The sequence below is a fragment of the Camelus bactrianus genome, chromosome 4 (assembly GCF_048773025.1).
Source record: "Camelus bactrianus isolate YW-2024 breed Bactrian camel chromosome 4, ASM4877302v1, whole genome shotgun sequence".
Lineage (NCBI taxonomy): Eukaryota > Metazoa > Chordata > Mammalia > Artiodactyla > Camelidae > Camelus > Camelus bactrianus.
The window spans coordinates 86,996,573-87,021,184 of record NC_133542.1 but is presented as its reverse complement, the minus strand read 5'-3'; the positions used below and the strand labels follow the sequence as shown (position 1 = coordinate 87,021,184).

Sequence of the window (24,612 nt, the reverse complement as noted above, 5' to 3'; positions counted from 1 at the left end):
TATTTTTATATATAGTGGTTAACATATGTAAATCTCAAACTCCCAAATTTACCCCTTCCCACCCTCTTTCCCCCAGTAACCATAAAATTGTTTACTATGTCTGCAAGTCTGTTTCTGTTGTATATATGAGTCCATTAGTGTCCTCTTTTTTCTTTCTTCCTTCTTTAGAGTCCACATATGAGTGATACTATACTGGTTTTTAAAACCAACAGTCTAAGAAACTGACAGCTGAATTCATTTTAAAAAATCTGCAGGTCATGTGGGAGTTATAAAAAAATAATCAATACTTGATTTTCCCAGTCACTTTTCCTTTCTGTCACCCCCTACTCATGTCAGCTTTAAATGAAACTAGTATTGTGCTGTATTTAGTTCGTTTCACAAATTACTACATTTATAGCTACGCTCTCCATGCCATTTGGTTTTAGGGTAAGTAATATCTTCTTTGAGACTATTTTATCCTTATTTAAATTCTGTACTGTATTGAATAGGCACAGAAGCCATAAATTTTATTCAGAATTCAAGGATGGGAAAGAATTTTAATCAACCTGATCATTTTATGTATTTTTTTATAGTGGAGTAGCAGGTTTTATCACCTGGTCAATAATAGGTGTTTTAAATTAAATTGTACTTAGAAAAAACTGATACTGGAGAGAGATGAGGTTTTGATGTGTTTTAGAAATCCTGTTGAGGGCATCAGCACCTGCTGTGGTACAGCTCCATCTTCACTCCCTCGGCTGGACAGGCTGGGTGTCCCGGGAGAGGTTTCCGGGTGTGGCATGGCTGTGTTTGTGTGTGGTGTATGAGATATGTGTGTTTGTGTGTGGTGCAGTGTGTGTGTATGTAGTACGTGATGTATAAGGTATGGGTCTGTTTGCATGTTCTCAGCAGGGGCAGTGGGCTCTCTAAAAGATGCATTCTCACTCTCTGCTCTAAATGGAAGGAGAAGGGTTTCTGGAAGCAGCAGATGGTATGAAATGTGCAGCTGTAAAGTTAGAAGAAAATGTTGTTGAGGACCAGATTGGTTCTCAGATCCAAGAAGGAGCATCCTCATAAAATCAACCCCTGAAAACTATAAACATCAGATAGCAGAGCCCGAAGCCACCCAGGAGGTTGAGAGGGGCTGAAATGAGCTCGCGTTCACAAACGTGGTGGCTGCCTGCTTTGATCCACAATCCCGCAGGAATTAAGGTTGTTTTACTGGTCCGAAGCACTTTGTAGTTCCACAGATGGCTGGAAGAATTCAGTATCTTCCCCTTTTTACTTTAAGGTCAGAGGGATTCTAATTAAAGCTAAAGCTGCAATCTCAGTGATGCTGTTTAAATGAATTCACCAAGACCATAGATGTGGAATCTTTGTAGAGGCATTTCAAGATTTTAATTTCCTATAGAAGTGTAGTATATTATCAGTTGAGCCAGATAATTACTCAAAAGGATGATGTAGGGGGTCTGCCCTTATGGAGTATGTTTCTTTTTTTTCCTAATTTTTAAAAAAATTGAAGTGTAGTTGATTTACAATGTTATTTTCAGGTGTACAGCAATGTGATTCAGTTATACATACACATACATATATATATTTTTCAGATTCTTTTCTATATGTTATTACAAGAAATTGAATATAGTACATTTTGTTTTTAAAGAAAGATTTTTTTCTTTCCTAATTATAGAAGTAATGAATGGTCATTTAAAAAAAAAAACCTGAAAGAAGAGAAAAATCACAATAATGCCACCATCCAAGAGAATCATTCTAAACATTCACCCATTCCCCAATAAGTGACTGATGTCTGAGCTGTGTAGGGTACGTGTGTTGGTATATTTCTCAGATCTCTGGTTTGTGTTGTGTGTATAAAGGCCAATATATTTCCATTCAACTTAAGATTTTTATCATGTTTCTTCTTTTAAAGGGCCCTTATCTGAAATCCTCAGTATGTCACAGTTCGCTTGTCTTGGAGACCTGCTGTTAGAACAGAAATTTGAACAGAATTCTTTTCAAATCCTGAAATATGTGAGACCCACTGTTTCAGCAGGAGTGACTTTCTGCCCAGCTGTTTTGTTGCTAAAAAAACAAAAAGACTAAAAAGACATTGTGAAAGATTTAAAAACAAAAACAAAAAACTGGGGGAGGGTATAGCTCAGTGGTAGAGTGCATGCTTAGCGTGCTGCACGAGGTCCTGGTTTCAATCCCCCGTACCTTCATTAAAAAATAAATAAGTAAATAAACCTAATTACCACCCCCCCAAAAAAAACCAAGAAACTCCAAAACCAACCCTCCTTCTGGTTAATTGAAAATATCAAATTTACCTATATTTAAAAAACTAAATTACAAAACAATAATGAATTAGTGAAGCTTTAGAAACTGTTGGTTTCATTTTTTTTTAATTAATGTCAACAATTTTTAAAATGAGGTGTTTTGGGGTCTTTAGCTGTGATGTCTTTGTACTTGTTACATAATCTAGTAAAAGCCTTTGGACTCTAAAAAGTGGGCTGAACATCCCAATTGGATTATATATATGTTTGGAAGCCTTTTATGAGAACTCTGGGTGTTAGCTTAAATTAAGTCTCCTAAAAGTGATGAGACAATGAATATATTAAGTCAGTTACTGCAGTCTAAGGTGTGTAGATTTTGTATAGATTTAGGATGGATAGATGTGTGGTTTAAGATGTGTAGGTTACTTATGCTGCTGAAAGCTTTCCCTGGCTGCTGTTAAGTCAGTCTAATAAGACAAATAATTGTAGCTGATAATAGGAGATATCAGGGTGACCGCAGTAACTAATTCTATGATTTTACACATTATAGGACAATGTAGTCACTCACTTATCCGTGTCTTTCCTAAACCATGAGCCTTTTTAGTGGAACTGGTGTCTTAATCGTTTTGTAATCCCCAGGGCTGACATGCACTTGAGATATAAATAATTGTCGAATTAATGAAAGATCCTTTTGCTGAACTGTTTTCCCTTTACACAAGTTCGTCTGGACTGTGACATACGTACCGCAGGAATCTATTTCAGTTCTCCATCCCCATCTCAATCTCACACAGAAATGAAAGTAGTCTGAAAGACTGTCCGGGAACATTCTCATACTGTACCACGTTTTAATTAAAATACTCCAGATTTTCAAAAAGCAGTCATATTTACTATGTATAAAATATCAGAAGCATTTAAGAAAAGACAAAATCAGGGCATTCAGATAGAACGTCCTTTTACTAAACAATGAATACTGGTTACAGCTTTTATTCCTCCATCAGCCATTTCTGGTAAATGCTTATATATTCCTGTGCAGTTTATGACCAGCGCAAGTATAAGTGGTTCCTCCAACACTTCAAGGATGACAGTGAGAGACTGTACTGCATCCCACTAGGGGAAACCTGTGACTTTCTGAAAAGTTCCTCAAAATAGTGTGGTTAACCAATGAAGAAATGCCGACGGGGAGATGTAAGATTTATTTTCAAACTGAAAACAGAAGTAAGACAAGTTAAGAACCTCTCAAGGATATATTTTCACTAACTACTATTTACATATCACATTCCAACAGGTCCTGTCGTGGTCATGTAGGGCCATTACTGTTACTAACGTGGCTGCCTCGTTCTTCTGTTACAGATCTGTCCCAAATCTGTGTAGCGCGTATATATTCAGATATTTCCTATTGCCATTAGATTTGATTGTTTTTGGCGGTTTCTTGTGTCTGAGGTCAGTGAATGTTTCTGCCCATCATTAAAATGGTCTTGATGGGGAGGTTATAGCTCAGGGGTAGAGAGCATATAAGCATGCACGGTCCCGGGTTCAATTCCCAGTCCTTCTGTTTAAAAATAAGTAAAAATTAAATAAAAATTTTTAAAAAATAGTCTTGATGGTGACACAGAATTAAATGAATTTTTGAAGACATAGAAATCAGCAGGTTCTTTTAGACCCTGAACTTAAGGATGGCAGCAGTGTGTGTAAGTCCTCTGCTCTGATAAGACAAGAGTCAAGGACTTACTGAAACTAAGACAAATAACTTACAGGGTTTGTTGGCAAAATTTTGTATTACTCTATCCCTTCATAATGATTTTAGCTCACTTTAATTCAAGACTGACAGTGAAAAATTATAATAAAGTGCAAAAGTTGCTCATTAATGATGGGCAGTGTTTCCTGAAAATTTGCGACGTGTCAGTGTTAGTGTTTAGCTGTGCTTTCTGTGGGTTTCCCCGTCAGTCATCCCAACAATCCTAATAGGGTGATGCTGTTAGGCCTATTTCACAGGTGAGAAAACTGAGGCTTGATAAGGTAAAGGGGTTAGTCCATATCACACAGAGAGTAAGGGATAAAGCCAGACCCTGAGCCCACGTGTGTCTGACACCTGGTCCCTGACTTTGTGATCTACCCACCATTGCTAACTTTGTCAACATTCCAGCATCATACTGCAAGCTGTATGCACGGAATTGCCTCACCAAACCTACCCTGTGCTGTAGGGGTTCCAGCCACGTTTTCCTGTGCATGTCAATTTCTTTAAAATACACTGTCATTAATAAATGTTTTCCAGAGGTAGATAAGTGGATTCTAACATAGTTAATAAAGACAACACAATCAGCCTGAATGATTCGAAGGCTTATCTTTTCATTTCATGGAGCTTTCTGCAAATTCATCATTTGTCCTTATCTGGGGTTTTTCTGCAGTTTTATTAAGCATTGCATTATTTAGTAGTACAGATAATGAATCGAATGGAATGATACAAACTTGGGGAAAATGTGTAAACCTCACTTCTTAAGTATCCAGATTAAATACAGGCTAGTCTTGTGTGTTTGGATTTTCTTTATTATCATACTGTGCTGCGGGTTTAAGGATTGAGGACTTAGAAGATACCGTGTGATCTTAATTAGTGATTGGTCATATTTTAAACAAACTTGTATTGAGATAGAGACATTGTAAATTTATAATCCCCCAGAAGGCAAGGATTCTATCCAAACAAATTATTTCAGTTGGAGTTTCAGAAGAGGAGTAAATATGATGAAGTATATAAATCTATTAGCTTAACTTAAAAAATTATACAGGGAACAAAATTCATTATCCAAGTTTTGGAAAAACAGGATAATGAAAAAAAAAAAACCACTATCCATAGCTCCACTATTGCAGAAAAACTTCTGTCATGATTTTGAGGTCATAAATGCTTGTTGACCATGAAGAGAAGCTGGTGAACTCCCCAGATTTTCGTTTTTAAATACGGCATACATCAGCAGGGGAAAATTTCATAAATGCCATATTCAAGAGTGTATGGTACTTGAGAATCCACGAGTGTGTACAGATGTGTGTGTATACATGATATATACACGTACATACAGTTCAGAAAAGTGTGTAACTATTCTTCCAAAACACAATTCACACTTTACTGAAAGTATTTTTGCAAAGTATCTACTTTTTAATAGCGAGGTATGGGTAGTCCTTACAGACAGTCCTCTCCTCCGGGCTCCCACTGGCAAGATGGGTTCTGTATGGACCACTTCAAACAGGGAAAGCAGGAAGACTGGATGATGGTACTTTTTAAACGAGAGTTTAAGAATGACTTAACGTTAACCTCTCCACCAGTAGCCGAAATTCAGGAAGAAAGGCATTTTTCTGTAGGATGAAACTGAAATGTGAAGATTTTAATTTGGTCTCCCCACCCCTCCAGGCGGAACTGGCGAAACAGCTCTGCTCTCTCGCAGGTAAACCATTTTCTGCGCATTCGCCACCCACTCTTAAGCTCCCCACACTGTCTAGGTTACTGTCAGCTTCTCATTGCTTGCTTTTCAAATCTGCTTCCCATCTGGAAGGTATTGTCAGCTACCCTTGTACTTTGCAGGCGAGGGCAGAACTCCTGAAGAAGGGAGGTTGTCACACCAGTTGCTTAATAGCTTTTATTCAGAAAATCAGAGGCCCCCTGTCGCTTCTCCCAGAGCAGGCTTCTCCCAGAGCAGGCTTCTCCCAGAGCAGGCTCCCTGGTGAGGTGTTAGGAAATGCTTAGCTTTCCAATGCTTCCTGCCCCGACAGCTGAACTGTTATTCATAATCTCAACTCCGGCTGTTATTTGGGATGAACAGGTCTTAATGGATGCTTTAATTAAAATCCACATGTTATGGAAGACGAGCAGACCACGTGCAAGAGTCTACCTCCCTCACTTACGAGTTTCTTTCAATTTTCGGTGAATGTGGCCCAGGCTGGGAAAAACATGCTAGGCAGACATCACTCACAGTGTTTAGGTTTATATCCCAGTTTTGTCCCTGCGGGTGATCTTTTCAGCTGTAAAATATGGGGTTTTATCTGATCATCTGGGAGTTAAGTTTGAGCAATTCTACCTGGTCCTGTAAGACAGACCATTTTGCTGCATTCCCAGTAAAGTATGAAGGAAGAGGGCTTTTTTAGGGTTTTGAGGGGGGAGGGGGTTTAGCTTTTTTTGGTTTGGTATTTTGGTTTTTGAGGATTTTTATTTATTTATTTATTTATTTTGGTTTGGTTTTCGCAGTGCTTATACATCCTCAGTATTTCCCATAGCGCAGTTGAGTAATACACTCCAGCTCTTTGGCTAGGAAATTGATTTTCAGTTAAACAGACCTGAGTTTTTCAGTGGCGAGCCTGGGTGTGGTGGAATGCAACTGTTTTAAAGTACAGATTTTGTTATTATTCGGATGTGGTGAGGCCAACAGGTCACGAGACAACTGCCGTTGAAAAGGTAGTTTATTGCTCACAGTTCCCATGACACGGGGGCACACCATGTTACGGGGCAGATGAGGTACATGACGGGAGGACACAGGGAAGCACCAGGTCGGTCAGGAGGCAGAAGGACCGAGGGGAGAACGTGGCCAAGAGCCTTTACTGTGGTTTCTTCAGAAAGGAATGGGCGAGACGGCGTAAGCAGGTTTCAGGCTGGTTAGCTGGAATCCTTTCCGAGGGCACTGGGTAGAGGGGTGGTCCAAGCTGTGTGGTACCTGGCCCTGGGGTGGTTAAGACTGAGGAATAGAGGAGGTGAGAGGACTGTCTGGGCTCTGGATCAGTGGTTTGCATATGAAAGTTGCACCTGTGGGTGAGCTGTTCACCACCTAGGAACTGGCTGGCCCTGGGAGAACAGTCCTTCCTGGGTCGGGAGGACCCCGCAACAGAGCAAAGCATCAGAATATAGAAAGTAAAAAGGCATGATTAATACCCACAGTGTGTTGGCTTTGAGTGACAAGATGCATTTCCTTTTTCTCTCGCCACCCACACCCCCTCTCTCTGCACCTACCTTCCGTTCTCCTGCCCCATCCTGTCTCCCTTCCACCTCATCTCTTTTTGTTTTCCTCGCCCTTCCTTTTGGCAGAGGATTCAGATCAAGCCCTGAGTGGGGAGGGTAGAGCTCAGTGGTAGAGCGCATGCTTAGCATGCACAAGGTCCTGAGTTCAATCCTCAGTACCTCCCTCAAAAATAAATAAACCTAATTTACCACCCCCACCAAAAAAAAAAACAAAAAAAAAAACAACCAGATCAAGCCTGGAAAAGGCTGCACTGACCGGAGCAACCGGTATTCTCTTTTACCCAAGTAAGTAAAAGCTTCACAGAAGGTATTTAAATACCCAGTGTCTGATAAAAGCAGTCACAATAATGATAATCATAAAAACAAGACCCTCCCTGCCATCTTTGCAAATCTTTTCCTTCTGAGCCACTGGCCTCGGGAAAAGGCTCATTTCCTTCTCTAGAAGAGCGCTGTCCAAAAGAGCTTTCAGTGCTGATGGAGCGTCTGTTTCTGCGCTGTGCAGTGCGGTAGCCGCTAGCCGCTTGTGGCTGTTGAGCCTGTGAAATGTAGCTAGTGAGCCCGAGGAACTGAGTTTTTTATTTCAGCTCATCTAAAGCTAAACTTAAATAGACACCCTGGCTAGTGGCCACCGTGCTGGACACACAGGTGCAAAGACAGTCGGCCCGGAGAGTGCCGGGCATTATTCTGAGCACTTTCCTCGGGGCTCCATCAGCTACGTGCCAATATACATTCTGTAGAAAACAGTTAGGAAGCTGTGAGGAAGTCACTTGTCCAACATCGCACAGCTGGGAAATCAGGATTCACACGCAGGCAGCTTGGCTACAGGGGTCGTCCTTTACGTCCCCTTTACTGAGCCTCCCTGGGCTTTGATGGGCAGGGTTTTCTAAACACTGGTCTGTTTTCTTCTCATGGGCTGAAGTCAGAAGGCTTAGGTTAGAACCCTAGTTCTGCCTTTAAAATAGCTGTGTGATGTGTTTGTCACTGAATATCTGTGAACCTCAGTATCCGAATCTGTGATACAGGAGAGAGAATTCTGTCCCCTGGGATTTCTTTTTGGAGGGGAAGGGAATGGCAGGGGTCCTGACTTTTTGTTTTTGTTTCTCCCTCTCAGCATTTTGTGGACTGCATTTTTCCTATTCTGGTGTCTGTGCTACAAAAATATAAGCCGGGTAAGATCATCAGTAAGAGGCATTTGGTTATTGCAAAATCAGATGGATTTACATTCTTTTCCCTTTAAGACTGAAATGCTGGAGTTGCTTCTTTGATTCTACAAGAACAACTAAACTTACGTATTCAGAGTTACCTTACTTACTGAGAGAGGAAAGCATGGCTTGTTCTAATCTGTGTAAGCTTTTTCTTTTGGGTAACCCTTCGGAGCCAGCGGTCCCCACATCTGGCTGCCGTGTTGGGGGGCACAGCTTTTCCTCCTGGTGTGCGCACTCTGAGGTTCTCGGCTGGAGTCTCCCCATGGTGTTTCAGTACCTGGATCTGCTTTGGGGAGCTGCTGTCAGTGCAGAGTCTCACACAAGGCTGTCAAGAACACACCTTTTGGGAACTCACCACTGAGTGAGGATTGAAGTTTCACGTGGTTGCTTGCTTTGGGTTATCCTCAGGGTTATTGAGAATAGACATCCGTCATAAAAGAAGAGGAAGAAAATTTTGCCGTTTGCAACAACATGGGTGGACTTGGAGGGCATTTTGCTAAGTGAAATACGTCAGATAAAGAAAGATAAATAGTCTTGTATGATATCAGTTATGTGTGGAATCCAAAAAGTGCAGCAGACTAGTGAAGATAGCAAAAAAGCAGCAGATTCACAGATACAGAGAATAAGCCAGCGGTTACCAGTGGGGAGAGGAAAGGTGGGAGGGGCAAGACAGGGATGGGCGATTAAGAGGTACAAACTATTACGTGTAAAATAAGCTGCAAGGTGGGGGAGGGTGTAGCTCAAATGGTAGAGCCCATGCTTAGCATGCACGAGGTCCTGGGTTCAATCCACAGTACCTCTCCCTCCCCCCCACAAAAAAAAAAAACCCAAAAGACTAATAATAAATAAATAAATAGACCTAATGACCTCCCCTCCCCCTCAAAAAAAAAAAAACACTGAACGTAAAACAAACAAAAAAAATAAGCTGCAAGAGTATATTGTACAAGACAGGAAATATAACCCAGCGTTTTATAACAACTGTAAATGGAGTGTAACCTTTAAAAATTGTGACTCACTATATTGTACCTTAACTATACTTCATGTTGTGCTGTAACTTACAAAGTGTTGTACATCAACTGTACTTCAATTTAAAAAAAAAGAAGGCATCCTTGAAGTCAAGAAAGATTTCTTGATACTGCCCACCCTCTATTCTGTCTTTTAAATCGGCATTTCAGACAACTTAGTTTTACAAACAGATGAGAATAGGAAAACATGCACCCTCATAAACGGTACATATTTCAGCATAAAGTAATGTTTCCCTTCTCCTAGAGTTAAATGTTCTTTTAGAACATCTTTCATTGACTTGGCTTTTTAGATTGGACGGCCCTGCAGTGGCGCCTTGAAAGACATCACACGGTGGGCCTGGTAACAGTTTTCCACATTCTATTTTGAAAACTTGCAACTATACAATAAAGTTGAAAAAAAATTCCTGTGAGTACCATATGCATTACCTCAATTCAGCAGTGAACTTTTTGATATATTTTCTTTATCATATCTCTGTTCATATCTATTCACGCACCTAGCTGTCTATCAAACCATCTTTGTTTTTTTTTAATGCATTTCAGAGTAAACTGTGGATACCAGTACATCTCACCTCTTAAACACCTCACCCCTTAGGGTTCAGTATTCGTTCATGGTTCTTTTTATGTGCAGTAAATTTTACAGAGAAACACACCCAGCCTGAGTACACCTGTCGATGAGCTTTGACATACGCACATCCTGTAACCCTGTCAAGATAATTATAAAACATTAACGTTACCCCAGAAAGTTCCCGCCTGCTCCCTCTTAGTCATTTCTACTTTTTTTTTTTCAAACAGAGGTACCTGGGACCTCGTGCGTGCTAGGTACGCACTTACCACTGAGCTATTCCCTCCCCCCTATTTCCACTTTGCACTGTAATTTTGTTTAAACTGTTCTAGGACTCAAGGTAGATGAAATCACGCATGATGCACTCTTGTGCAAAACCTCTGTTGTCACCTGTATTAGTGTGCTGGGGCTGCTGTGACCAAGTCCCACAGACCCGGAGACTCAAACAACAGAAACTGTTGTCTCACAGCTCTAAAGGCTGGAAGTCCAAGATCTAGGTGTAGGCGGGGCCATGCTCCCCTGGAAGGCACTGGAGGAGGAAGTAATCCAGACCTCTCTGGTACCTTCTGGTGGTTCCTTGGTTTGTGGCAGCAGAACTCCAGTCTTTGCATGGCGTTTTCCTGTACATGTGCCTCTGTGTCCGAATTTCTCCTTTTCCATAAGGACACCAGCCACATTGTACGAGCGGCCCCCCTACTCCCGTACGTCCTCGTCTTACCCTGTTATAACTGCAACGACCCTATTACCAAATGAAACCACATCTTGAGGCGCTGGGGGTTAGAACTTTGACAGGAATTTGTGGGAGACAGAATTCAACCCCGAACACCAACACATGACTTTAAGATGCTCCTAGGTTGTTGCGTGTGTCTGTTCTGTGTTCTTCCTTGCTGGGTCGTTTTCCGACATATAAGTAACTACAGTTTGTTTAGTCATTATCCTGCTGGTTGGCATGCGTTTTGGCTGTTGTGAAAGCTGCTAGGAACCTTCTTGAACAAGCCTTTCTGTGGACATGCGCTCTTGTTTCTCTTGGATACACACTTACTGAGATTCAGGGGGTAATCTTGGGGCTTCTGTTTCTGCATCTATGGAATGAAGAGTATTAGGCTAAATAAACAGTATTGAAGAAAATAGCTTCCTTCTACATTTCATCATCATCATCATCATCATCATCCTAACCAAGAGATGGGGAATTCCTCAGCACGTCAGGTCTGTCATCTGTAGGACAGTAACCACAGAAACCCTTGAATATTTGCTGTACAGACTCAGGGAAATGGAAGAACAAGTGAATTTCATTCTTGCCATAAAATGAATGGCTCCTGCAGTGATTGACGTTTGGCCATAAGCGTTCCTTTACAACATAGACAGTATTCAGCGAAATAATAAGAAAGTCAGTTTCTGCTTGACTCATAGCGAGGGAGAGATGTTCAACAAATGGCAGACCTATGTGTGATACGTAGTATTCAGTGAGGGGTTAGTTTTGCCAGGCAGATGAAGCACCAAGAAGGGTCAGGCAGATATGCCAAAGTGACCCCCTTTGTCCCTTCCAGAAAAGAACTTAAATGCATTCAAGTTTCTTTTAGATTCAGCAATGATTACTTTCCAAGGGGTGAGGGGTTGGTGAGGGATGGCACTGCGTTAGATGCCCGAGACCCCGAGGCGGGGCTGGAGTGAGAGACGACGTGGCGTGGGCACTGAGCTGTGAATGGAAGTTTTCTCTGCATCTGAAACACAGTTCAGGGGAGGGAGGCCTCTTTGGACCAAAGAAGGGATAGAGAGGCAAAATGGGGCTCTGTGTGGGGGTGGCCGGGGACCCCTTAGCCAGGATGTGAAGCCAGCACGGAACCTAAAGAGAGGTGAAGGTGTCCAGCAGAGCGTAGCGGTGAGCAGAGAGCAGAGGGCTCCCACCGCCCACACAGGATGAGAAGAGGGGCCGGATGAGAAAGTTGGCCCGCCAGGGGTCCAGGCTTCCAGACAAGCAGAGGATGCTGTGAAACCCTGTGTCGTCTCAGAGACTTGGGACCAGGAGCAAGGATGAGATGCGCCAGCACCCAGAAGCAGCAATACAGAGGAAGGCAAAGACAAAACAATATGTGTGTGTTATACATTTGTATCTATAATAAAATGAAAATAAATGAAATCCTTTTCAGGGTGTGCAGAAAAGCCTGGGGCCCGAGCCCGAGGTAGAACTCTTGGGGAGCCTGGGAAGGAGAAGTTCCTCCACCCACGTGGAAGCCAGAGGGACTGGCCCCAGGGACGGGGGTTTCTCTTAGGGTGGATGTTGCGAAGGGTGTTCCTCTCCAGGCCAGAGGACCCCAGCCAGTACTTCCCCCCATATCCTGTGAGCAGCAGCCCGGAAGTGTTTCTGGGATAGAGTCTAGTCAGGAGGCAGCAATTACACACCACAGACCCTTCTTCTTAAAAGTGGGCAACCTCTTCATGTCCCTTCATTTAGACCCTAAGCCGGGATCTGTTGGTCTCCCTCTAAGATTAGTGATGAAATCTCAAAAGACCCAAAGCTTTACAGGGACAGCAAAGCAAAGGGAGCTGGGGAGATTGTTCTGGTTCCCAGGCCTCTGCTGGCAGCTGATGAAGGACAGGGAAGCAATTGAAGTCCTCCAGAGCTGCAGGGAAGAGGGGGACAGGGGTCCCCGGGCATCCTCGGGGGCGAGCCCAGCCAGACGCTCGCTGCATCCTGCCGAGGGGAAGCCATCAGCACCAAGAACGCTTCCAAGGCAGCTCAGGTCCTGAAACATCAGCACGGAGAAGCCGTAACAAAACCAGAGCGTTCCAGAACCCTGAAGGCGGGTCTTGAAGATAAGCATCACCCCGTGTGCAGCCATCTCCCTGCAGTGACAGACACGCGAGCCTGAAGCTGAGTTTCAGATCCTTCTGCGACAGCAATCCGCAGGCAAATCTAGATGAACTGCACTCCAGATAATCTCAGCTGCCAGTAAGCCCGGGGGCTTCGTGATAACCAAGATCAGGTTCTGAGATGACCAGGAGGCCCATGTAACTCTCCCCACAGGCGGCTCACTTTTCAGGCTGCTAGTGACGGAAACGTGATGCTGTCCGGGGCCCGGAGCCCAGCGAGCGGGCGGGGGAGGCTATGGCTGGTGTCTGCTCCAAAGTGGGCATTCAGTCAGATGAGGCTACCACAGCTCCAGTCAGGGATGCTCAGAGCCTCCTTTCCAGCCCAGTGAACGTCCCAGAGAAGAGAAGGGAGGGGCGTCAGCCTGAGTAGGATTGGGGACCCCACCGTGTGGAAAGTGGGAAGAACCTGGCATACATCAGGGTTGGTGAGACTCTGGGCTCCGCACACTCATTTTCTTTAGCACCCCAGCAGAAATGGGCTCACCTCTTTTTTTGCCAAATACATACAGAAAAATCAAGATGACTTTTTGGTTTTAAATTGTGGTAAAATGTACTTTCCATAAAATTTACTATTTTGACCATTTTTAAGTGTACGGTTCATTGCTATGAACTACATTCACATTGTTGTGCAACCAACACCACCACTCGTTTCTAGAACCTTTTCATCTTCCCAGCTAAAACCCAGTGCCTGTGAAACACCCATCTCCCAATTCCCAACCTCCCTATACTGTCAACAGAAAAGTAATAAATAGTTGATCTAAGGAAAAATGGAAATTTTTATTTGAGCCAACCTGAGGATTATAACCCGGGAGACAGTCTTTCAGAAGGCTCTGAGGAGTTCCCGCCCAGTAGAGGTCAAAGCACGGTTATGTGAGTATTTGAGATAAAGGATTGTTCGTCAAATGACATATTGTGGATGGTTTACACAATCTAGATCTACATGTACAAAGCGAGTCCTGGGTCAGGTCATCTTGGCCCCTTACCAGATTAAGAAGGAAAGTTATCTCTTAAGGAGTTGTGACCTTGGTGAGATTGAGAAGGAATGTTATCTCTAAGGAGGTCTGGGTCACGCAGATGCTCAACAAGTACTAACGGGGAGGGTTGAGGCACAAATGAGCAGGGAAGATTTTTATGTTTAAATTTTTCTTGTCATGCCATAAAATAGGACTTTTATTTCATCAGTGCTTCAGTTCCCGCCAGCCAGCTAGGCAAGAAACCAAGCAAAACCCTGTTCATCATGTTCTTTGAGTATCTTCCTCATGACTTTTGTCTGTGACGTGGGTGGGGTTGGTGATTGGAAATTGACCTCTACCCAGCATCCTCCAAACCTCCCCCAGCATCCTGCCCACATGCATCTCGGTAATCAGTGCACACATCAGATTGTCTGTTCGTGTGTTCTTTTCTTCCATCTGACTCCAAGCTCCTTGAGAACGTGGATCCTGTCTGATTTATCCTTGTATCCCCCGACCCTGAACGCTATATCCAGCATGTATGGTGCTCAGTATTTATTTATTTTTAAAATACTTTCCAGATGAGAGGGACAAGGGAAGGAGGAAGAAGAGAGAGAATGAGGTGCATAACTTGTGAGGGGAAAGAGGAGGCAGCAAAGCACCCCCCCAACCCCCCATATATACCTTGAGCTGAGTTTTGACTTGTTCAAGGGAGTGAAAGAAACTGGATTGGGTAACTTTGCTGTAAATTAAGTAGACTCTAAACTTAACATTTTGGGGACCTCTTTTGAGAATAGTTGAGAGCTATATAGACCCCTTTCTCAGAAAGGTGCCCTCAGATACTCAAACACATAGCCCATTCACAGACCCACAAATCAGAAACCCCTGTCCTAGAGAATAAAAGATAGAACTTTTATTTTCATCTAAGTGGTCTAGTTCATAAGGAGCTAGTGATTCATTAAACTTTTACCCTTGGTTTTGCCATCAGGAATGGCTTCAACAAGTGCAAGGAAGTCAAAGGAGGTTATCTTTAAGTGAGGTCACACCAATCCTTGTTGCTGACTGTCATTTTTTTAATTATTATTATTCCCATCTTGTGCAATGCGCTTAAGGAAACTTTTTAACTCATTAATTTAATTAATGATTAAATAATTGTAAAATACTGGAAGCAATAAAAGTAAAATGTAATACCAAGAAAAAATGTCAACTTCACTTCATCTAGAAAATTCAGTTTAAAGGAAAAAACCCTTTCCCGCCAAACATAGGGACTAAGCCGGAATACTCCCTCTGACTCATTGGGATGATGCGGACCCAATTTACCAACTTTGCACACAAAGCCCCACCCCTGTCTTGACTTAGGGGAGCTCACTTAGCTCCCTGGTCAGGGAAGTTTCCATTGGTCCTGTAATGGAGGCATCCAGGGAGACTGCTGATCTCCATTGCAACCTGGACCCAAGCGAGCAAAACCCATCAACCGTCTGGGCCCGCCATCTACTCTGGGAGGGACAGAGGTAGCTGTCTTGTCCTGGCTTCCTGCGCCACCTCCCCTGGACACCTGGAGCAGGGGACTTCTGCTTTCGGCTTCAGCTGGTTCTCCAGGAGGTCTTTAAAGAGGAGCCCAGCTGGTGACAAGTTTGTAATGATGGCTTTTGAGACGATTCAGGGAGCCAAGTGACTTCCTGGAACAGAGGAGGAACCGGCCTCTCAGAGCCCGCAGCAAAGCAGATGGAGGAGTGCTGTGTGATCAGGGCAGCCTCACCATTATGACCTTTAAGGATTTGGGGATTTACATAACGTCCCTTTTCTCAGTAAAGTAAGTTCCTTATTCCTGAACCTCACTGCTCCAAGAAGACCCAGTTCCTGCTCTACCTGTCCCATTAGGGCATTTCCTTAATATAGCGTGTTCTTAAGCCGACGTTAAATCAGGAAGCAATTAGATCTGAGCTCAGCCTGGTCTTAACCTTCTAAAGCAGTGTATCTTTCCTTCCTCCTGTCCTCTGTCTCCTGTCTCCCAGACACAGGGAGAAGCTGAGAGTGACGCCCTGGGGTCATCTGGAACTCTTCCTCGGGAAATATTAGTAAACAAGCAACAAAGAGAGAAATTTAAACCCCAAATTTGAAAAAACTAAGCACAAGAAGCTCCTTAAAACTGACTTAAAAGTACAAATATGCAGTCATGCAAGAGCATGCTATTACCGGCTAACTCAAACGTAGGGGAGTTCCACAGCCATGTGATTAAACAGTGCACAGGAAAAATCAGTATTTGAAGGACTGGAGGTGGTCACGTGCTGCAGGAGAGGCGGCCTTGTTCTTAAAAAGACAATGGAGAAAATTAGGTATTATGAATGAAGAAGCAAGTGCGAATGTGACCATCATAATTACTGTCGAGGAGCAGAGGGGGAACCATTCATTTGTGTTCAAATCTGAGTCACTGGGACTCACGAAAACAGGCGAAGCTGATTTGGGATGGACGTTTCATTAACAGTAACTCGTGTGGCCAGACAGTTGTGTGGGTCGCGCACTGCACTGAGTGCTTTTCTGTGTGTTATTTCCTTTAACCCTCCCTTACAGCAGTCCTTGAGGTAAATCCAAGTGTTTTGTTCATTTTGCAGGTGAGAGACTGAGGCACAGAGGTGAAGTGCCTTCCCCAGCTGCCCTAGCTGGGTTAAGGGCGCGTGCATCCCCGCCACGCACGCAGCCTCTCCTGCTCCTCACGGGGCATTTCAGCTAGCTCTTTGGCTCACTGATTTGTCTGCCATGTATCGATGGGGATCTGCCACGTGCCGGGCCGCGCTCTGGCCCCTGGGGTACCACGGTGGACAAGACAGTCTGACTCATGGTGCTCGTGTCTGGTGGGGCGGAAGTGGTTGGCTGGGGATGGGACGGATAGGGTGCTGGTGTTGCCCTGCTGGGACCCGGTGAAGTATCCTCCAGCGCCCTTCCACAGTCTCTGAGGGGTGAAGCCGTTCGCTTAGGAGCAGGGTATTTAAAACATGGTGGGAGGGTTCCAGCCCAGGCCTGTGTGGTGCCTCAGCCCAGCCCCTCGGGACGAGGACTTCCTCATCAAATTTTCTGTAAAGAGGTGACAGAAATGTCTTTCCTTGTCCTTGCTCTCAAGGAGGGCCTGAGATCAGAAATGACTCATCCCTGCCAGGCTGAAACGGGTTACAGTCACAGAGGTGGCCGCAGGCTTGGTCTGGGCCTTCTAGCCTGCTGTTCAGGGCAGGCCCAGCCCTGGAGCTGGAGGCAGCGTGGGCTGACTCCTCGGACCCAATGGTGGAGTTGGGTGGAGGACCTGCACAGCTTTCCCCCTCTGGCCTGCAACTGCTCATATCCTTTAAGGGACCAGGAAAGAGGAAGGCAAGGGCCTGGCCTCTTCCCTCATCCTCCGCCTTGGCTGTTTTGCAGGAAGGGAGGGCCCGCACCCCCTCGGCAGTGTGGCTTCTCCGAGCTCCATGTCTGGCTTTGTGAGGCCAGTGGTTTTCAAATCCTCTTTGGTCCTAGAGTCCTTTGTTCAAAGCATGGTACCTGGGCGCCCATCTCCTCCAGGCAGCCCTCTGAGGTGTGCGTAGGCCTCCTCTGAGAAGAGGCTGGAAGTCTAGGATCTGCCCCTTCCCCCATGGCTGAGCCACCGGAGAATCCCCTCTTGCCTCTGCCCTCTATTTGCTACATCCGGCCGCCTTCCTCGTGCTTCTCATGCACAGTCTTCATCTCAAGAAGAAAATTACAGCTTTTCTTTCTGTGACTCAAAGAATCCTCTTTGGTGAGCTCTGCAGACATGCAGATTAAGAGATTATAAATTTAAGATAACATTGAATGTCTACTGCTCTTAGTGATTTTAGGGACAAAGTCATTAGATTTTTTTTTTCTGTCTCCTACAGAGTCCTCCTCTTATGACTTAAACTGTTAACTCATTGAGAAATTGTCTATTAAAAGAAGAGTATATTGGATTTATTTTATTTTATTTATTTAATTTTTTTGATAGACTATTTTTTTTTAGAGCAGTTTCAGGTTTCCAGCAGAAATGAGCAGAAAATACAGAGTTCCCACGTGGCCGTCCAAGTGTATTGGATTTTTTTAAAAGCCTAATCCTTCAGCCAGGTGTGTCTCTTGGAAAAGTCAGTTATCAGTCCTTTGAGTGTTTTCCTTCTTTCACTGCCTATAATCAGTCTTTACTTTTAATTTTGGGATCAGGATGGTGAGGGAGAGCCCAGTATGGTAACTGGTAGTTCACTCCTCACATGTCCGGCAACTGGTCAGCACCTTGGAATCCAAGCGCAGGAGGCAGGCGATCTGTCTGGTTTCTGTCTGGTGTCATGGTCACAGAATGTCCCAGTGGCTGATGTCTTACCTGCACACTGGATGTCTTGGCCTGTCCACACCTTCCTTGAAACATCCCAGGAAGATACTCAACAAAATGAGTCATAGTCTTTTGTCATGAGCAGCCCACTGGGCAGCATTACAGAACCTGAGGATAAACCCAGAGACCAATGGGAGGAAATAAATAAAGCAAGCCTAATGGAGGGGAGGGTACAGCTCAGTGGTAGAGCGCATGTCTAGCATGCATGAGGTCCTGGGTTCAATCCCCAGTGCCTCCATTAAAAAAATAAGTAAATCTAACTACCTCCCCTCAAGTAAAATAAAGCAAACCTAAAGAATTAAGGGATATAATTTAATCACAAAAAAAAAAATCTTAAATGAGTGAAGGATCTTGGAATTACTCGATTTGTATCTCCACACACATAAATATGCACACGTGTAGCAGTGTGTTAGATAGCGTGAGGTACGTGACAGTCACTGCATGTCAACGCCCCTTTTGAGGGACATGAACAATTCCTGGTGCCAGCTGGTCCCTGGGTTTCTGCTGTCCGTCCCTGCAGAGTCACTGAAGGGAAGGGCTGTGACTGAAGGGGGTCCTGTTTGTATGGGCAGCAGTTCCCCTCTGGGCTTTGCCTCATTGAACTGCCTGTCGCCGTGGGGCTCAGTCAGAGCGTGCTCTGGGCTGCACCCACCCATGCGGGCTCCCACACGCGGTCCCCATCCCCACACTCCCCGTGGGCGGACTCCTGATAGGCAGGTGGGAGAAGGAGTCTGGTCACAGTGCCTGGCACCTGGTGGGCCATCTGGGAGGTGCTATCCGTTTCAGTTGTTACATCAAACTCTTACACACTTTTTCGGGGCGGGGAGGGTGTGCAGGTGACTGATTCATGCTCTCTTTCCACAAGGAGTCCCAAATGGGTGTGTGTTTGTGTGCATTCGTGTTCCACTTGCACAGCCCCCCGTCCTTCCCCCCAATGATAGCTAGCATCCTTTGAGCCCTTACTGTGTGCCTTACACGTGTGGTCTCATTGTACTCCACTTAACAGCCCTGTAAGTTAGGTGCTAATGGTACCTCTTTTTACAGATGAGGGAACTGAGGCAGGGAGGTTGTGTGTCACCACCCGTCCTCCCTACGCTCCCAGTGCCGCGGAAGGGCTTTCCCATCACTGTATAGTGTGGTGTGGTACACAGTGTAGCGCCCGTACCAGCGCTGTGCCGTAGACCTTTCTGCAGTTAGGGAAGCGTTCTGTGCCTTCCACTGTGGTGGCCGCGAGGTTCTTTTTTCAGACTGAATAGTGTGTATTAGTGTTATGCAGTAGTATTCTGTTGTATGTATATACTGCGCTTTCTTGATCCATTTATCCACGGATGGACATTTGGGTGCCCTTCTATCTTTTCTTCCTTTCCTTCCCATTCCCCCCCAAGCATAATATGTAATTAAGACCCTTAGATAGGGTGAGGAGCGTATAGCTCAGTGGTAGAGTGGGTGCTTAGCATGCATGATGTCCTGGGTTCAATCCCCAGTCCCTCCTTAAAAATAAATAAATAAATAAATAAATAAATAAATAAATAAATAAATAAATAAACAAACAAACAAACCTAATTACCTCCCCTCCCCTTCAAAAATAAATAAAACAAAAAAATTTTTAAATCTAGACCCTGTTGCATTAGATGAGGAGCAGTCTGTGCTTATTCATATTTTAAGAGCAAGTGTTGAGCCTTTATCTCCCCGTCATCACCCCAAAATGTACCAAATGTGTCTCCCCAGGGTGATTTTTTTTTTTTTTCAGTCTAATGAAGCCACTCGCTGACTTTTAATTTCTCTGAGTCATTGACTTTCCATAGAAAAAAGAAATTCCCCAGGCCTGCCTAGGGGCTGACCCCATTCAGATGGTGGGTTGGAGAGGCATTGCGTTTGGGTGATGTTTGCTTACGTTGGGCAACAGTAGTTTTGACACATTAGAGGGTTGATTTTTCTCTCCTTGGAAAGTGGGGCGATAGGTGGCCATGAGTGACGTGGTGCCCCCTCGGTGCCACTGGAGACACAGGCTCCTCCTGGGTTTCTCCCTTGTCATTCTTAGGGGCCGCTGTCACCAAATGGTCACCAAAGCTCCATCTACCTTGCCGGTGGTTCAAGAGGAAGGGAAGCAGCAAGGGTCCCGGACCCCTGGCTGCTTATCAGCCAGACTGTGCCACAAGGCACCCTGGCCCCACCCCCGGAGCATGGGAGAAAAGGCACGTTGCTGCCTCGGATAAAATTTGATTCTGGTGGGGGAACGGAAGAGGGTGGACGTAGGGCAGGCGGCCAGCAGCTCCACATTCACCTGGTGGTCTTCAGCATCCACCTTCTTGGGATTCAGGCGATGTTACCAAGAGTTGGGGGGCACAGACCCCTTCAAATGGTCTGCCCTTGAGACCAGAGGCATTAGACTGCTTTTTTTTTTTTTTTTTTTTTTTTTGCTGCTAGAGCATGCTAGCTTCCCTTTGTGGGTACGGGCTCTACGTTCTTCTAAAAATTGAGAAGGCTGTGTTGCCTCTCTGGTCTCTGTTTCTTTGTGAGTCTGGTCATGGAGAAGTGTGGGATAGAAGAGCTGCCTGTGAGAGCTCCTCTGCATGGGTCTATTTTAAAATTCTTCTATCTAAATGGGTTTTCCAATGTGAAAGGGAAAAAGGGTTGTCCCCTTAAAGAAGTCTCAGGTGATGGTTCGTCCAACCACAGGTTAATAAAGACATTCATTCACAGTGATTAGGCCTTCCTTAGAAAGGTTAAGGATGGGGAGAGTTACTGAAGCTTGTTTGCAGAGAGCGATTGCCCAGGTACCCTGGTGGTTTGAGCAGATGTGTAATTTAATCTTATGCGCTTCATGGCGGGTCTGTGAAGGAAGGGGACACAGGGAGTTTGGGGACTGCAGGGAGTCCTGGCTCTCAAAGTAGTGAAGTAGGAACGGGGTGGCCAGGGAGCTGAGCATCTCTGAGGGCTCCGTGGGAGTGTGGAGAGTCCAGGCGGGGTTTCCTTTCTATGTCACCTGTAAGCAGAAGTGATGGATGGGCTTGGGGCATCCAGGCGTTGGCCTCTGGGGAGATGTCAGACCAGAGAAGAAACTTCATCGGGAAGCAGAGGAATCTCAGGCCAAGGAGCCCTCAGACCAGCTGGACAAGAGGCAGAAAAGGCAAGTCAGATTCCAGGTGGACAGAAAGCAGGCAGGAACTGGGTTCCATGCGGTGTGTGCACTAGTGTCACAGGACAGTCTAGACTAGAACTTGGGCCAGCAGGAAGCCCAGGGAAACAGCTGGGTTTTAGACCTGGGTTTTCTACTTATTCTAGGCAAGTGGCTCCCTCTTTGGCCCCTCAGGGTCAGGATTGTGACCACGATGGCCCTGATGGGCAACACAAACACCCTCTGACCCCATGGTCCAGGCTTGGGGATGGCTGGCAAAGGGGTCAAGACCAAGACACCATGCCTGGGAGGAACTTGATATGCCCCAAGCTCTCTCCCTTAACCCAGCAACTTCTGTGGGTTTCCTGCAAAGAAAGGAAATAAAGCAGTTTCCTAAATTCAAGGCAAGCAAGAAGAGAGAAGTAGGAGCAATTAGCCAGCGGGAAGCGAGGACTGGAGGAGTTATTGCGTTTAAACTGCTCTGAAACCAGGCGCCATCTTGCTGAAACGGGCTACCACTTTCTTCAGCACAGCAATTAAAGATACTTATATGTTCGTAGTACGTATCACAGATAAGTCAGGATGGGCCACTGTAACAAAGAATGCCAATGGCCAGTGTGAGTGAGCCGGAGGCTCTGTCTCACATGGCCTGACCCCTGGACCAAGGCTCTGCCATCTGGCAAATGGCAGTCACATTGGTGAGGGAAGAGGGCTCGGCAAGTTGAGGACTGGCTCTTGAAGCTTTCATCCAGCACAGGTGCTTTGGCTCACGTTTCATTGGCCAAAGGCAGTCACGTGGCGACGCCTCATTTGAAGAGCTTTGGGGGTGCCCTCCTACCAGATGCTGACCAGAAGGAAGGGTCCCTGCGATATGTAATGGATAGCACGGCCACTCTAGTTATTTTAATCAAGAGTTAACATTTTTACAGAAAAGGGGTTAGGAACTAGGTCATTTCTAACCCGAGTCCCTACTTTATTTACACCTGTAGAATCTTGTGATTGCCTGTATAACCTCTTACCATACTATGTCCCTTGATCTCAAGCACCATGTCCAGAAGGAAATAAATCTTGCCAAGTCTAACCTATAAAATGTTGGCTTGTCAGCTGCCCAAATTAGGAAGACAGACTGAAACAGCAGTCTGCTGCGATGGCCAAGCAGAGACGATTTGCTGTATATTAAGCCTGAAGAGTGAGTTGAAGAGGATTCTGCCCGGACATGATGACTTGCTCTGCTTTTTTATGGAACCTAAAGCAAATGCTGACCTCTTAGACTCTGTTCCTTCTGTCATGACAAATGATGGGATCTGGAGTGAAGGCTGGAGAGTGGAAAGAGAGCAGCAGTCCGCCTGGAGATTGTCCCTGGTGAATTTCAGGGCAGGTGCTCTTTGTGAAATGATCATGTTCTTACTCTGTCATCCTGACGTCTTTTGGTAAGCGAAAGAGATTTTTTTTATTCTTTATTAACTGGACCTCTGGGCATTCTGTGCTGGTAAGCTCCATTTGCTAAGTTTATAAGTGTGTGCTTTTGGGAGGATCTAATTAATCCACCTGAATGTATTAAACAGCCAGTGTACGGAAAGAGCTATGGGAGATGCAGTTGGGGGCGCAAAGATAAATAGGATTTTAAGCTCGTTGACTGCACTCTGGGGTGGATTGTAACAGTCACGGTCCCTGAGAACCTCGTGGTGCCACACCGCTTGGCAGTTTGGCGTTGCTGTTCTGGCGCTCCCCTTGCATCAGAGCTGGCCTTGGGACTTCCCTGGCCAGCAGAGCCCTGCAGAAGGGATGTCATGACTTCAAGGCTAGGCTTTGCTCTCTTGGTACACTTCACCCTCACGTAACGACACACTGCAGGGTGAGAGGCACGTGGAGCGAGAGGCCCAGCTGATGGCCAGCACACGCCATCAGACACACCAGCGAGGCCATCAGCCCCCGCCAGCCCCACTGGACTGCAAACCTGTGAATGAGACCAGATAATACCGTGAGGGGTGGACGACCCGCCCGGTTGAGCCCAGCCCACGCTGAGACCCCTAGAACTGTCACTTGAACTGTTAGGTTCGGGGGGGTGGTTTGTGCCCAGTGGTTGCCCGTTGCCTGCTCCCTGCGCTTACCCTCTGGGCAGCCAAACTGACCTCCTTGCCGTTCCCCAGTGTGACGTGATTTTTGGTTCCTTCTTGGACATACTGTCCCTTCAGTCTAGAATGCTGGCCTCCCTTTCCTTCTTGGAACTTCCTTTCCCAGGTGCCCCTCCGAGCCCCCCTGGAACCCCCGACACACATCACTGTTACTGGCCTTTTGGCTGTTGTTTGCAGGATAGTGTCTCCCACTGGATGCTGACCTCCTGGGGGGAGGCTGTTTCCTCTCCTTCACTGACTCTCCGGCCTCTTCTCAGACACCGGCACATGGTGGACGAAGCGTGAAGGTGGGCACTGCCCCGGCTGCCGGGTCCTGGATGTAACTGGTTATCGCACAGCACGGCCTCTCACTTTAATAAGGGGCATGGGAGTTACCTGGGACCTTGTTAATAAAGTGCAGGTTCTGATTCAGTAGGTCTGGAGAGGGGCCCGAGAGTCGACTTTTCTAACAGGCTCCCCAGGTCCACACTGAGTAGCAATGCCACAGATCACCCAGGAGCCCAAGAATGAAAATCGGTAGTACCATAGGCCCTCAGTGGTTCATAGGGTTGAGAACCACTTTTCTTTTTTTTTTTGAGTATAGTTGGTGTACAATATTATGTAAGTTACCGGTATACAATATAGTGATTTGCAACTTTTAACGGTTATACTCCATGTGTAGTTACTGTTGGCTATATTCCCCATGCCGTATAATATATCCTTGTAGCTTATTTTATACATAATAGTTAGGACCTCTTAATCTCTTACCCTTATATTGCCCCTCCCTCCCTCTCCCCACTGGTGACCACTAGTTTGTTACCTATATCTGCGAGTCTGCTTTTTCCCACTAGTTTGTTATATTTTTTAGATTTCACATATAAGTGATAGTATTCAGTATTTATCTTTCTCTGTCTGACTTATGTCACTTAGCATAATACCCTCCAAGTCCATCCATGTTGTTGCAAATGGTAAAATTTCCATCTTTTTTATGGCTGAGTAGTATTCCATTGTGTATGTGTGTGTGTGTGTGTGTGTGTGTGTGTGTGTGTGTGTGTGTGTGTGTGTGGATACATTCAGCTGTTGATGGACACAGTTGGGATGAGTCTTGATAGTAGTGCTGATGGCTGTGGAGTACAGAATATGACTAGTAAAATGAGCCTGGTATTTTAAG

The 24,612-nt window shown here is 45.3% G+C and overlaps 1 protein-coding gene across 6 annotated transcripts in view; it reads left to right on the top strand.

The window, feature by feature from the left end:
• The window catches only part of DAPK1 (death associated protein kinase 1), a 180,774-nt gene that overhangs the window by 29,817 nt on the left and 126,345 nt on the right, over positions 1–24,612 (top strand). The gene's annotated exons all lie outside the window — the stretch shown is intronic.